Source organism: Anas acuta, chromosome 1 (genome assembly GCF_963932015.1).
Source record: "Anas acuta chromosome 1, bAnaAcu1.1, whole genome shotgun sequence".
NCBI classification, from domain to species: domain Eukaryota; kingdom Metazoa; phylum Chordata; class Aves; order Anseriformes; family Anatidae; genus Anas; species Anas acuta.
Window position 1 is genome coordinate 201,422,945 of NC_088979.1, and position 10,411 is coordinate 201,433,355.

The 10,411-nt window shown below is 46.1% G+C and overlaps 1 long non-coding RNA gene across 10 annotated transcripts in view; it reads right to left on the reverse strand.

Moving 5' to 3' along the window:
• Positions 1–486: 486 nt before the first annotated feature.
• The window catches only part of LOC137849930 (uncharacterized), a 106,636-nt gene continuing 96,711 nt past the window's right edge, over positions 487–10,411 (reverse strand). For all 10 annotated transcript variants that reach the window (XR_011092181.1, XR_011092178.1, XR_011092172.1 and 7 more), the window contains 4 exons: positions 5,879–9,983; positions 3,251–3,875; positions 2,448–2,558; positions 487–1,592 (listed from right to left, as the gene is read on the reverse strand). This is a non-coding gene — a long non-coding RNA (uncharacterized lncRNA). The remainder of the gene's footprint in view (positions 1,593–2,447; positions 2,559–3,250; positions 3,876–5,878; positions 9,984–10,411) is intronic.

Here is a 10,411-nt window from a genome sequence, read left to right on the forward strand (position 1 = left end):
TCCTTTTTTAAATCAAGAGCTGGTTTTGCCCACAAGAAAGGGTCACGGTCAAGAAGCAGGGTGGGACAGTGCGGGAAGCTGTAAAGATGTGAACGACGAGAATAAACCCGGCTCTCCCACGGCAGGGCTCTGCATCCGCCACCACCACATCCACACTCACTGCTTCTCCTGCGTTTCAAAAATGCACGTCAGTAGGGAAAGGAGAAATTCTGCTGAAGCTAAGAATACAGCTTTGCTTCTGAATAAGGTAGCTGTGTTTCTGGATTTGTTGGTAGGTAGAAAAAGGTCATTTCTTCCCTTTCAGGCTCTGGGAGTCAAACTGTCCCGAAGACAGCCTGCTGGTTCATGACGTACCTTGTAACCATGATTCCTACAGAAGTTTCTGAGAATGAGGGGCAAAACTCAGCCTCCTGCTGGCCTGTTCAGGATGAAGCAGCTTGTACTTTGTGCTGATCGAGGTGTACCTTCCCAACCCACGTGGTACCCACCACTTCAGAGACTAAATCCTATCAGCTTCTTTCTGGATCCACCTCTGGCAGGTGCAAGATAACTGAGATCTGGAGATTCATACAATCCCAGACTGGTTTGGGTTGGAAGGGACCTCAAAGTCCACCTCATCCCAACCCCTGCCATGGCAGGGACACCTTCCACCAGCCCAAGTTGCCCAAAGCCCCATCCAGCCTGGCCTTGGGCACTGCCAGGGATGGGGCAACCACAGCTCCTCAGGGCAGCCTGGGCCTCACTGCCCTCTAAGTCCTGCAAAGAACACAGTAAAGATGAGAACAGTCCCAACACCTTTTAAAAAAATAGATAAAAAAAAAAAAGCATCATGAGATAAATTCTGTCCTGCCTGGGAGATGAAAAGGTTTGAGAGTATTTGTATTTAGAATTTATTTTGATAAACTACAGAAAATGCTAACAAGACAGCATGACTGTCAGCACAAACCTGTAAGATGCAGGTTTACCAACAGATCCTCATGCTACAGATGGCAAAAATAAAGACAAAATCAAGTCAGAGTAAGGTGACCTAGCACCTCACACCACCAAGACCTGAAATCTGTCTTTTAGGAAGCAGCAGAAAGAATGAGAGGAACATGGAGTTCTAGATCATGGCTCACAGTGCGAGGAGACCCATTAAGGTACCAAGCTCACTGACCTTATATATTTCTCCAGGCAAGGGCTAGAAAACGAAACAGCTGAGCACTTACTCCCTTGTAGAGAAACCTGTTGGCATCTTGCTTTTTATCTCCAAGTCAACGGTTTTGATACTGAGAAAAAATCATCATTAAATACACATCTGAGACTGAAAACGAGCACAGTGATTCAAGTCAGCAAGAGTCTGCTTGAGCAGTAACCGAGAAAAGACGCCAGCCCAGCGGTTCAGGAGCCTCACTGCTGGTATCTCACTGGGGTTTGGCATTCAGGCTGTCAGATCTGGCTCTTGGCATTGCTGTGCCAAGTGGCAACGGAGGCTGGATCAGCTTGCCAGCCTAGCTCATCCCATCAAAAGGCACCGAGGTACTGGTGGGAAATGGGGATTTCCAGCAGGGTTGAGATACACGGCAGGCACAGTGGCAGATTGCACTGATGAACTGAAAGGGAATTGGAAATTTGGGGTATTTTAGAGAAGGTTTGTGTAAGATGAGACAAGGGAATAGCACAGGAAATGAATTACGAAGACAGACAAAACTCTCACTGCCCCAAGAGCATGCCAAAGCCAAGCTCTTCCAAGGGTTCAGAAATCAGGTCTTTGGGTAGATGCTGAAAACATCCAAGACTGGATGTTAGTGTGAAAGAACAAGGTAAATAAACCCTCAAAGCTTTGCTAACTGTCCTTCGTAGCCAGTCCTGTGCTCCTGTTCAAGCTGAACGTTTCAGAAACAAGCACGCTACTACACCAGACTTTGCAAAGTGTTTCCAAAGCGGCAGGGACCACCAGGCCAGCTGACAGCTCCTCATTAAAAAAAAAGCAAGGAGAAACAAAAAGCCAACCTCTTTTCCAGGCGGTGAATGACACCGGCATGAGACTGACAACTTTTGGAATGAGGTCATCTCCGCTTCCCTTCAGAAATGATGCTAGCAAGTACAATTAACAATAATTAAAAACTCCTTTCACAAAGAGACACTATACGTTTATTATCTCTGTTGAAGCCTAATCAAAACCATCACAATGGGCTTGTTGATTTTTTTAAACCAAGACATGATAGAAAAGAGAAGGAAACTGGCAGTGAAAAACAGAAGCCCAATTTTCTTATGTGCTATAGTGTTTTGGCTCAACATGTATGTTGTCCCCTACTTTCATAGAACAACTCACTATTTACGACTAAGCAATGACAGAACAACCAAAAATTCTTGTTTGGAAACAAAAAGCTTAATGGGCAAATATGTGTGACCTTGACACCAAAATTTTGACAGCAGCGTAAGCAGTAAGCTACAGTCACACTCACCAAGAGTTATTGGCTTTGCATCTGAGGATTTTCTTTCCCAGGTATCTAGCTGCAAAAACATCTTTAGTTTCTCTGCATCCCAATCAACTATTACAAATTCTGCGGTGTTCACTGCAAGGACATGAAATATTTTTTTATTTCTAAACTATTTCTTACTTGCTTCACCTTATATGGGAGCAAGATCACTCAGTATGAATGTGCCATTGCTGAAATATAACAGTGTCTGCAGCTCTGGTCATTTTAGGTGCTGTGCAGTGCCCTGCCTGGCCTACAGCTACTATCTACAGCATTGCATCAGTCCCAGAAAACTCACGTTGTACCTGCTGGCCCCACAGATACATCCCAGGTACCCTGAGGTGTCTCTAAGGCACCCCACACCCACCTGCCAGCAACTGAATCCTGTCCCTGGGCATTTGTAGACAGGTACATGAGAAGGCATTAAGTTATTTGGTCTTTGTGCCAGAGCCAAATCCCACCCATGTAGGCTGCTGCACACCCACAGTGTAGCAAGAATTAAAAAAAAAAAAAAAGGAAAGTGAAACAACAAAAAACCTTTATAAAGGTTTTTGGTTTTGCTGTGGGCAGTGAAGGTTCTGCTGCGCTTTCCCAAGGAGGACATTTGGATGTTGGTGTCTCCCTCCGAAAGCAGGCAGAGCTGCCAGATGGGATTTACCAGCAGAGCTTTAAGGCACAGATTAGACCTTGGCAAGTGGCTTTGCCCAGGAACAGGAGCCTTTAGATCACAAGATTTGCTCCTGAAGGATTTACTGCTGTAACCCCGAAGCACCCCTGCTGCTACGCACCTGAGCGCTGCCTACGGCCATCGTGGATGGGTTTCACGGCCCCGCCGAGCCTCCTCGCTGTAGCAGGGGTAAATGATTTGCTCAACCAAGCCCATTTTAGAGAAGGTGGCTACTGCTGGGAAATGAGAGTGTTAAGAGGAGAGTGCCATGCACAGGACCATGGCAGGAGAGGTGCCAGCAGCAGCCAGGAATAGCAGCGGGCGGAAGGGAAGGAAATTCAGGCTCTTAAGCAAGAGGTCAAGCCAACCCCAGCTCCTCGGCACTTCAAGGATGGGTTTGGAGTGAATCCTTGCCGGTACCGAGGGCGAGGTGGGAAGGCTGAGGACCACGCAGAGGGAGGATGTTGTGAACCATGAGCAGAGAGGTCTGCTGCTGGTGTCTGGTGTGCGCTTACAGCTGGGCTGACTGTAAACAGGGCGACCACGTGGCATCCGGAGTGTCACTCACCGACTTCCTCAGTGTCACACAGCCTTACAACAGCGGCGTCAACGTCTACCAGCCCAGCAGGCGCCTGCAAAAAACAGGAGCCTTTATGCAGCTCCTATGAACAACGCCCATCTCAGCCATCTTCCATGACTCAGGGATCCGTTTCTGGATGCTCGCGCGTGTTTTCCACTTCCTTTCCCTGCAGTGTATGTAACAGAAACGAATCTGAGTGCTGACACAGTGAGTAGATTGATTGCAGTCTTTTATTTTTTGGACCGAGGCCCAATTTTCTGTCTGATCTGGTTCTCAGATAGGAGGTTGTACATTGTCACGTAGTTTGTAGAAGCAGTTGCTACACTGATTTGACAAGATAGGCAGGGCTGTGCATCTGCGTATCAGAAAGCCAGATCGTGGGCACAGCAGATGCATCAAATTTTCTCAGAATAATAAACTGGAGATTTACTGAAAACAATATGGAAATAATTTGATGGGCTTCTTCCAACCAGGCAGAGAGAAATACAGGTCAAATCTGCAGAGCACGTTCAAATTTGCATGCTCATGTTTTAAAAGCAATTTGAGAAGAAAACATTTTAGATTGTTACCAAGCCTGGGAGACAGCAGACTTGGACTGTTTTCTTGTACTGTATTACACTGCTGACCGTGGAGCATGCCAGGTTCTGGAAAAAAATCAACTTTCAATCAATTCCCCAAGTGACAGGTGAAATTTCCCAATTGCTCAGTATCCAGAAGGTGCCACCACGAGCTGGAATTAAGCTCATAGATGCTGTCTGCTGCCGAGCACTTCAAAAACCCGGTCTTTTAAAGGACGGCTCTACGCTCAAAATGGAAATTCATTAGTCAGTACGTGCCAGAAATGGAAGCAAATATATCTGACAAACTCGAGCAGCTCAGAAGCCCTTTTCTAAAGGTGTTCCTGCAGCACAGAAAGCTGATTTATTTATTTAAAAAAATAATAATACTGCTTAAGCAACAACAGCTCAGTTACAGATATTGAGACTGGAAAAGTTCATCTCTGATTTTCATTATCATGATTATCCCATTCTCTGACACAATTTTATTAACTTCATTCAAGAGAGAAGTATTTGTACGCAGCTTTTAATGGGCGTACCACCTTGAGATCATTTTTGACCGAGATTTACACCTTGTGGTCTGCACGTACACTTCTGGATCAGAACCACAAAGCTTCCAGCACCTCCTGAACCATCGGGGGAAGCAGGCACTTGGATCTCTTACTCTGTGTTAGCTGGCCAGCATTTCTTCTAGGAAATGAACCGAGTATTTTTTTTAAGCAGACGAAGTGTTTGCCCACAAATGGATTGGTCCTACGGGGCCCAGCAAGACAGAAGAGTGAAACCCTATTTCTGGCAACAAGTAGGAAGCTCCAAACAATTCCTCAGACCAGAATTGCAACCTAACAAGTCCGTGCACTGAAGTCTCCATCCATAAAACACAACAACACGCCAACAGGGAGCCACGGATTTTAATACAAAGGTGTGCGACGGATCTGCCAGATGGCAAGCACCACCAAAATATTATTACACACACAATTTTAATACTAGGCAAATACATCTTGCACGTAGCTGCAGTCTTAAGGCAGCAAACAACTCACACACATGACTGATCGTAGCTAGGAAAAAAAACAACTCAGACAAAACCAGAGAATCACAAGGGACGGGCGCTGGTTTTTTTTGTTTGTTTTGTTTTTTGTTTTGTTTGTTTTGCTTTTTTTAAACCACCCTCCTCGCCCTACTCCCATTTCAGTATTTTAAACAGTTTCAGCGCGCTAAGAATATTCTTACTTCTTGTTGAAGCTGTCTGGCCGTTTTCCTATGGACACTACCTCAGGATTAGAGTCAGTACAGCTACCAACATTAACTGCTTGCTCTATTTTTCCTGAGATCAAGTGAGCATTTCCCTTCACTTTCTCTTGAGTGTGTCCCTTCGACAAACAAACAGAAAAAGCCTGGTAATGAAAGTATTAAGAGATAATATCACCAGAAATAAAATCTACTTTACAACAGCAGGAAACAATTAAGATAATACGTAGACTTTAGGCCACCTACTCCCGTTTAGTGTTTAGAACGATAGCTGGAAAGGCTTAAGACCTCTACGGGGCAAAAGTGAAATAAAAATCGAAGTGAAATAAACCAAGCAAAGGGGATGTAGTTCTGAGCAACGCACCTTTTGACCATGTTGTTGTGAACTTTCTCCGTAGCGTCTAAAATAACTCTGCTCCACTGCATAATCCCAAGCCTTGAGAAAATTAGTAAGCCTCCTTCCCTGTCGTAGCTTCCTGCACCTGCCCCTACAGGTAATAAGGATTAGAAGGATCAGAATCGCGATGTTTATGAAACTTGTTTTCTGCTCCGAAAGCAGCTCATTTCTTATGCTTAAAATGAAAGGAGTGGCTGCTTTAAAAAAAAAAAAAAAAAAGGAAAGAAAAACAACATAATGAAAAGGAAGCACACACCCATATGGAAAAAAATGGCAAAAGACGAAGCATGCTTATTACGAATGCTCTGTAACCTTGTCACCCACAAAAAAGAAACAAACAATTAATTAAACAGAAAGGAAACTTCAAGGTTTTCTTTCCTACGTACTCTCAGAAATCTGATGACTATCTGTATTTCCATCGCAGGCGCACGCTGCTCTTACGATTGTTGTTCTGAGCCTTAGCATCAAGCGTAACAGCAAACAAGCTCCTAGCTAGGGCTGCAGTTGTCAGTACTACGACAGTTCCTGTGCAATCCCACTGTCAGCAAGTGCGAGCAGTGCTTCTGACCCAGCCACTCAATTCCTGCAGCTCCTCAAACACCGAGCACGTGTGAACGCTCCTGTGATTTGAGCTTATGTAAGTAATGCAAATCCTGGGCTTTGACAGATCCACAGCCCAGCAGGCTTGCATTAAACACACCCCCACGTTCCTCTGCACCTTACCTCGCAGCACGGTTACTACAGCATTTCAACAGCAGCACGAGATCTGGTTTCTTTCTAACAGCACGACATCTGCTTAAGCGCAGCGAACGCTTTCTGGGTTTGACAGAAAAAGCACGCTGCCTGCTGCATGAGCTCGCCTGGCTGCAGTTACAAGCTTTGGAGGAGTTTTGCTGTGCAACAGGTGGTGGATTTGAAGATGAGATTTCTCTCTGGGGATGGTTTGAGGAGTTAGATGCCCTGATGCCTGTCCCAGATGCTGGGGTAACCCAGCTGCAGGGACTTTGTGCCCCGCAAGGAGAACAGGCACCTTGCTGGCAGGCAGTAGCAAAAACCCCGTGGTGCTGGGCTGGGTCCCCCTTCCCAGAGCAGCCTCCAGAGCACGCCGTGGGCTGAAACCACCCGTGTAGGATGAAATGACAACCACGGAGTCACCGTGTTCCTTACAGCAGGCTGCTTGGTCTTCATCCTGCCCTTACATCCACGTGCAACCAACGTGGTTTTCCTCAAAAAACAGGTTCAGTAAGGGGTAACTCTCACCTTGCCTGGTTACTTGATGCAAAAAGCAGCAGGGCCAGGTCTGCAGCAGGATGTTTCTGTGCAGCACCACGTGTTAGTTATTCCTTAGCAAACACACACCTTTCGGGCAGCTAAGATAAAGCCCGTAACTTCCTGCAGGAGTCATTCACCTCTATGCGGACTTCAAAAGGACTTGCTTTCTTACAATAAATATTGAAAATGTACCACACACAACTTAGAGTAACTTAACGGGATAGTGGAGCCATTACCTTCAACAATAGCCCGACTGTACCCGGCTAGGAAAAGGTCACAGCTGGGGCTGTAACTCTGCCATGGTAAATTACAAACAATTACTGATTAGACACAGTGAGCTATGGCCAGCCTGACACCGGTTGTGGTAAAAGATCCTAATGAAAGTCATCAGCCAAGGTTTGATAATTATTTTAAGGTGACTGCAACTTCACGTTTCATTCATTGCAAAGAAATGCGTTTCAGGTTCGGGAGATGCTGTAATGCTGCGTTGTACGCTCATACTTTGACCTCATCTGTCACTTCTGTACCTTTTATCTCAGCCTCTCCAATGAGGAAGGTCACCACGTGGGTGCCGGAGCCCTGAGGCTGGGGTGTCCCCTCTTTGGAGAGCTTCAGAAGCCACCTGGACATGAGCAGGGTGGGAGCAGAGGCTGGGGCTCTGCGGTACTTGCCACCTAACTCCTTCCACCTGCAGCTCTGGGCTGTTTCCACTGCTGGCAACGTCCACCACGACCAGCAGCGCTCCAGATGTGCTCAGGCGTGTGCTGGGTTCATGTGGTTTCTCCGTGACTTCGTCAGAGCCAAAACCACCTTCAAATAGTAAAGGTTTTACATATTCCTGCATGACCACGAGCAGCACACAGCCGCATGACCAAGGCCAAGCTGGCTGCACGCAGACAGACACACAGACATTTATTTGGCAGAGCCAACAACCTGCCCTCCCACAGGCTGCAGCAGGCTGCTGGAAAGCAACCGAGGTCCTCTCGAGGTCCTCTCGAGGTCCTCTGCTGAGCACAGTGCAGTGCCTGCACCAGCACCCAACTCGTCCACATGCCTGGAGGGGGATGATTTTTCCCCTTCCTTCAGGTATTGCCATGAAGCCGACCCATGAAGCTGCTTCAACCTTCCTGCTACATACCTACCCCTCCAGTCACCCACTCCTACCTCCTCTCGCGCTTGCCAGTCTAATTACCCGCCCACTCGCATTTTCTCTTACTCACTCACTAACCCACCCCTTTACATGTTTCTCATTCATTTCCCCATTCAGTTACACAATCCCATCCTCAAATACCTTCAAACCACTCGGCAATAGTAATTTTGCCTCCTGCAATATTCCTGTCCTCACCTCTCTCATCAACATCCCTACCCTGCGTCGAGCTTCTTAGGTGGCTTTAAGGAAGGCAACCAAAAAGTCTTCTCTGGAGGCTTGCCATGCAACCCTCTCATCATTTGGGGCATTCTGCAATGAGAACAGGAATAAAATGCTTCAGAAACCAGAGATTTAGGCTGAAGGCGCCGGGGTATGACCGTAGGCCACTCTTTGAATGGTCTGGCTCAGGCCAGCGTGGCCACGGGCCAGCTCACACCAAACCCAAACCAGCCGCTCTCTCATGGGGTGAGAGCAAGAACAATGCCCGTTTGTCTTTCTTATGGCCAAGGATATTTATTTTGGGGGGTGTTGGTCAAGCTCTTTGTGGTGAAGACGCTGGAAATTGTAGAGATGACCCTGCCTGGGCGCCCAAGACTTCTGGTAGCGAAGACCAAGCATTGAGAAACAAACAACAAGCAAACAACCCCCAGATCCCACCAAGATGAGCACAACTCTAAAAAGAAACAGTATTTATAACGTGGTTCTGAGAACGAGAGAGGATAATGGAAAGAGGGGAAAAAATGAAGATGCAGATAACGACAAAACAGCTTCCACCATTTCTGTCACTGATTGAAACGTCTCCTTTCGTTCCTTTTCCCTGCAACGCCTTCTGCAGACTTGCCTGCACAGGATGACTTCCTCAGAGCCTAAATGCCACAACAAAGTTAAAAATCACTTTATTTACACTGGCACAACAACCCCACCCCAAAAAAACATTTCCAGAGTAAATCTGGCCTTTTCAGGTAACTTTCAGCAATTTCTCAAGCAACACCAGCACAGACCACTCTTATCCTGGAAGAAAATATACACTGTAGAAATTATCCTATTAGCAGTTTGGTTTAAAACCTATCTTTAATCAGATTTTTTTCCCCCAAATCCTAAAGATCTGAACGTGCAGCACTTAGGTAAGGGATACATTAATATTCAAGAGCCCCAAATACTGTTCTGCTCATATTTGCAGGCTGTTAACATCACGGAGAGAAGAATTGCTGGAAGATGAGACCGCAGACTCGAAACAATGTGGTGAAACAAAGAAACGGAAAAATTTAGGCCAAAGAGCAGGCAAAGAAAAATCTCACCATCAAACTTGGTGGAAAAGCAGATCGAAGTGGAAGGCCAAGTTCTTAGAGTATCTCTAGCCATAAACCGCAGAAGCAAAGAAAAAAAAAAAAAAGAAATGCAGCAGAAAACAAGTCCTGGCAGGACGATGGTCTGGATGATCTAATGCACTTTCCATCTCTAACATCTATGACTCTGTAATTCCGTAAGAGCACTTACCAGAGGGCTGGCAAACTTCAGCACCAGCTCAATCGGCTGATAATAATGTGATAATCAAAGTCTTCCACCAAAAGGATGCCCTTGTGTCTGTGTGCTGCAGTTACGCCACGCCGCCTTCCTTCGAAGTTGTGCACGGCGTTGCCATTAGAGAGCCTGATGTGAATGGCAGTAATTACAGAGTTGTGTATCGCCCTCCGAAACAGGCAAAACAGAGTTTAAGTAATTAAAGAGACAATCATCATCGTTCTCACAAAATGCCCAGGGTCAACTTTTGACAGCAGATCTGATGATGCAGAGTTCAACTCTGTCACTGCTTATGCATGCAAATAACTTTACTCATGCATGCAAGTAAGCGTTAGCAGGACTGGATCCATCCTAAAAGGCATTTTCAACTATTTACCCCTGATTTTCAGGCTTAGAAAATCCTCCCTCTTGGTTAAATACCAGGTTGGGTCTCTGATCATGTGCTTTGCTGTTTCCAAGTTATTAGGTGAGTGTACCTGCAGAAAGCAGAAAGCTCAAGAGCAGACAGAGCACGAGCACAACTTTCATCTTTAAAGCATGTGTGCAAGAAAACTGGG